A 5,629-nucleotide genomic window follows, 5' to 3' on the forward strand; every position below is an offset into this window, starting at 1 on the left:
ACACACACACTAAGAGTCCATCTCTCTCTCTCACACACACAAACACACACACACACACATGCACGCACCCCCCCACACACACACTAAGACTCCATCTCTCTCTCTCACACACACATACACACTAAGACTCCATCTCTCTCTCTCTCTCTCTCTCACACACACACACACACACACACACACACCCACACACTAAGACTCCATCTCACACACACATGCTCTAGGCGGAGCATTTGTTCCTACCACCCTTCATCCAACCTTACCCGTATGATAAACAATCTCCTTAATTTACTTTCATAACATGGAGAAATTCCACTTTGCTTTAGTAGTCAGCAAACTTATCATCTGTACCCTTATAAAAAACGAGTTGGCGATGATGGTGTGCCTGCCATCTTGTAAGACAAACCGTATGATCTATATCTAACAAATAGAAAGCAAACTATGATAATTTTACAAAAGATACCCACACCTCTCTCCACATCCTTATCTCCCACAACCTCATTGCTCAGCAATTAAAAAAGGAAGTCTCTAGAACAATCTGGCATGGTGGCCGCTGCCGCCTGTCGGCGCCGTCCATCCCCATGCCTCCGCCCATTCCGACCACCAGTCACCACCATGCTGCACTCCTCCTTGCCTTATCTCTCATCTTTCATTTTTTTGATGACATTCTTGAGATACCAATTTTCCGATAAAATTCTCGAGATATCATTAGTTTTTACACATGGGATTACTCCTGCATGGGTCAATCACAACAGGTGTTTTGTAAAAAATGCATATTGATGTTCCGTGCAATGCACGAGAATCTTGATTGTAATTATATAATGCAAATCACGAGCAGGAAGTGACACTTTTTGACACAACCACGTTAACATGGCCACGTAAATCACTAGCTAAAGTAAATACCATTATACTTATATCCCGATGCAAAAGGTTGAGTACATGTACGAAGAGTCGAGTCGCACACACGCACTCTGTCTCAGAATATCACACACACACACACACACACACACACACACACACACACACTAGTTACGTGACGCCCACTTAAGCAGACACGTATGTTACAATTTGTGCACCCGCGGGTACACGTGATGCTGCGCATTTATTTAAACCAGAAGGTGAACCCAAACAATAGCTGCATTCATTCCCCTCCCGCCGCCTCTTCTCTGGTCGACGTTGCCCGGTATCCATGGCCCGGCCGAAGGTAACAACATACGCCATACTCCCGCCGGAGCGGCGCTTTAATATGGAAATTTTAGTGGTCATGCATGCATCTTTTTGTGCTCGCACTCCTATATAAGGGTTGACCGGTCGCTTCCCGCGGACGTGCGCGGGCGGTGGAAGAGGAAGGAGAAGGGAAGCGGGCTGTGGAGTAACGTTTTTACCACAATTTCTTAGGAAACCGAGTGCAATAATTGAGTAGTTTTGCAAACTACCAGTACCACACCTAAAATGGTTCAAAACCTATACTTCCTTACCAGCACGCGCTTCCCGCGTGAAACGGTTAGCATCGCCCTGGAGCGTCAGTGCCGCATTAATGTCGGCCAGAGCGGAGGCGACCTCTCACTGGCACCGACTTTGAAGTGGCACGACGACCGAGAGAATGCCGCTTCCCGGCGCGACTACTCCACGTCGAGACTGGCCATAGGCCCTGTTTGGATCCATGTGTTAGAGTTAGTTTGAGCTAGTTGGGGCTCAAATAGCCCTAAAGTATCCAAGCATGAGGGTTTAAATTGGAGCAAGTTGCACCGAATCCACCAAAAAAACTATCCCACCCAAGAGGTGCTAACTGGAGATAGTTCTCATTGGGACCACTAAAAAATCACTTTTCTCTCTCAATCAAGTGCATTTATTGTCAATCTAACCCTGTCACCCAAACACCTCTTTGGCTACAGTCAGTTCAGGGTTAGTCATGAGTTAGTCTAACCTCTAGCTAAGTTAGAGTATCAAACAGGAGCAGTATAGGACATGCAAGTTGCTCAAAGCATACAGTCAAATTCCTACATGAAAGGATTTTTTTGTTTTTGAAAACGGAACGTGAAAGGAATTTTTTTTAGAATGCTCTTGGCATGTCGCTAACATGTGATGAGTTAACCGACCTCAATACACGGCAAAAACGCCAGCCCGCCACACTTTGATAGAGACGAGGAGGGAGAAGCGATATAGGCTGTTGGATTACTAGATATAGGTGTCACACGAAAGCCAAGACATATGGTGATAGCGTGGGTTAGACATGTACTAGTATGATGTAACTACACTGGGCTTCCGTGTTTCGTACTCTTCCAGTCCACTGTGGAGATGATTGGTTGATTTGATATCGCTGAATAATGTTAAATATTAGGGCTTATTCCATCTGTGCCCCCAATTCCTTAGTTGTGCTTAGTTTTCCCCACTCGGTCATTTTGCCTTGGTTTTGAGCACTTTTTCAGGGGAAAAGTGAGGAAAATGTGAAGGCAAAAAATTTGAGTCATGGGGAAAAGTGAGTAAAAAGTTAACGAATGGGGAAAAGTGAGCACAACTAAGAGACGAGGGGCATAGATTTAAATAACCCTAAATATTATGAGTGCAGACGCTCCACCACGAGGTTCCTTGCTCCTTCTCGATCGTCGGGAATCTATGTTCTTCCACTCTATTTTTTTACGTGAGCTTTGTTCATCCTTTTGCCAACACGCGAGACATCTAGCATCAAGGTGCATGTGTTATGCAAGGATCATTCCATCTATATGAAGAACACGTGGGACTGGAACTACAAGACAGACATGTACCCAGGAGTGGACGTACGAACCCGAGTAATGTAGCACAGTGAGTGAAGTAGAAAGGCACAAATGGTATGAACATGCGTGGTGTGTTTGGTTGCGTTCTCGTCTCAGCATAGTTGTTCCCTCTTCATGCATGCTCAACTCAACACCCCTCTTCATGCATGCTCTCTTCATGCATGCTTCTAGTGTATGTGTGCTAAACTAGTTTGGACTCATGCACCCTCCATACACTGTAGCAAACACCCAAAAGTAGGTCGAGAAGGTAACTCTTGGGCAGCATTTGTCTCTTACTATGTACTGCCACTAAATGTTGTATGTGCAATGCACGGTGATGTTATGGAGTACGTGCCTAAGTACTCTACTACTACTATATTAGTTGGAGACACATATTAACTTTTATATTTGTTTACGTGTATGCCCCGAGACCTTCTAACTAGACGCGTCTTTCTCTCCAGGTCGCACTTTGTGTCGTTCATACCACTAAGTACTACTATGTGTGGTCTCCGACCCAGAAGTGGAAGAAGTGGAGACGCTCTACCACGATGTTTTTTTACGCTGGGCTCTACCATGCTGCTCATGTCCCACTCCTTTCGCTGACGTGTGGGACATCGAGCACGTGCCGTGTTTGGCACTCTTCATCATAAGAGTTGAAACACTAGCATTCATCAGAAATAAAAAGTAATTATAAATCAGCAGTGATACTATTTTTTTGAGAACCAATCAGCAGTGATACTATACCACGCGGTTTCCTTGCTCCTCAATATCGGAAAGAATACTTCCGTTCGCCAACATGTGGGACGTCGACCGTCCTGGTCCACTTGCCATGCACGCAGAACTCCAAGGGAGAGTCACCCCGGTCGCCGCGCTGCAGTAACAATGACTAATGAGCCATCAAATCATAGGCCCACTTCCCACTTTGAAGTTGCTCGGATGAAGAAACCATCATGACTTCGTTGAGTTCCGCTTCTTGAACAAAACTAATGTACCAGCAGTACTGCTAGCTACAGTAGTTACTCCAACAGAGGCCTCCTTTCGTTCATAGGATAGCAATTTTATAGGAATATGAAAATCATAGGAAGTGAGATGACATGCATCTCAATTCCTATAGAGAAAGAGATGCCATTTGATGCATAGGATAGGAATTTTTCAATTTAGTCTAGGCTAATGTACTGGTAATTTTCTCTAAAAACTACAGTAGTAACTAGTAGTACTGGTACATGCTCGTACTCAGACACAGACACACACACTAACTATTAGTACTACTACTTCTCACATGCTGGCCAGACATCGTCGTTCTCCTTCCCGGCTTTGTCGGTGACACCCCACCGTGCTTGTATCTCTGCCGACCTCTCCGCAGCAGCGCGTGCGTCCTTTTCTTTCTTGCGGCGGCAGGCCTCTCTTTTCTTGAGAGCTTTCTGACTTTTACGCTCCCTCTGTGCGGCTTTGGCCGCCTCTTGCTCTACCGCCCATTCGGCCTTCGCATCTTCAAATTCCTCCCACATAGTTGTGAGGTCGCGAGCGGCGATGTACTAGGCACGGCGGGATGCCATCGCTTCCCTACTATTTTGTGTGCGGTCGTGGGTGGCGAGGAACTCGGTGCGGCGGGATGCCATCACTGCCTTACCGGTTAGTGTGCGGCACGGTGGCATGAACAACGCTTGGTGAGAGCTCTAGGGTGGAATGGCCGGACAACCGTATAGTGCATTGGTTTTTCAAGAGCTCAAGGACAGAAGATGAAGGAAATTTGGATTCCCCTTCAATCCTGGTCATTTATTATCGAGTAAAATGCATTGGCGGTCATCGAACTTGTCTTGATAACTCACTTTGATCATTGATTACGATACGGTCACTGGCTTGGCGTATAGCTCCGTATTTGTCTGGTTGACCAGTCAATCAGTCCGCATGCGCCTCATCAGCTCGTGGTCTTTATCTATCTGCGTGGGCCTACCTGTCAATGGAGAAAGAAATACTGTAAAAACCAAAATTATGCGTATGTGGGGAATCAAACCATGGACTCATCGCAGCAACGCACCCTCGTCAGCCAAATGAAAATGAAATACTTCACTCAGACACTCACGCTCACGCTGTCAAAGCATGATCATGCATGCACGTCGCCCTCTAAATCAAATTCCTGCTCATGGCGCAACGCAAATGGTGAGCCCATCACCTGCGTGCCCCGGCGGTGCCTGACATTACTGTTTAGACGTTTGATGGAGGCCTACGCGAACGCCGAGCATGTATTCACCTAACTCAACACCAACGGTCATACTCGGAGCGCCTTGCTCATGTATATTGTCCATCACAACGACAATCTATAAAAAAGCCTAGCTAGAGAGGGTACTATGGTAGTATGGTACAGAGTATGTACTATCATGAGCGATCGATCTTAGTGCCACTGCACACCGAAACCCCTTCCATCGCTAGCGTGCGCTTCCCGCCTGAAACGGTCACCGTCTCTCCAGAATGTCAATGCTGCATTCACCGGACTTAACTGCAGGTGCAATTGGTGTGTCACTGACATGCGGGCCAGATGCCCGCTGGGCTCACATGTCAGTAACCCAACGCATCTGCAGTTAAGTCACTGAAGCAGCACCCGCATTCATGCCCGACGAACCTACTCTGGCACCAGTTGTCCATCCGTGTGCTGTGGCTCATTGCCATTCGCCCGCTATATTAACTTGAGCCCCAGCTCCCAGCCATAGCCAAAGACCCACACTTATTCTCCTCCGGTCCCTTCCTTCTGTCGGCACCACTCCAACCATGGCCTCTTGGCGCTCCGAAGCTCTCTTGGACGTACTGTCGCAGGAACAGATGAGGGACATCGGAGGCTCCGCTTTGGGCGCGCTCCAAAGCTCTCTTCGACATACTGTCGT

This window comes from Triticum dicoccoides, chromosome 1B (assembly GCF_002162155.2).
Source record: "Triticum dicoccoides isolate Atlit2015 ecotype Zavitan chromosome 1B, WEW_v2.0, whole genome shotgun sequence".
Taxonomy (NCBI): Eukaryota; Viridiplantae; Streptophyta; class Magnoliopsida; order Poales; family Poaceae; genus Triticum; species Triticum dicoccoides.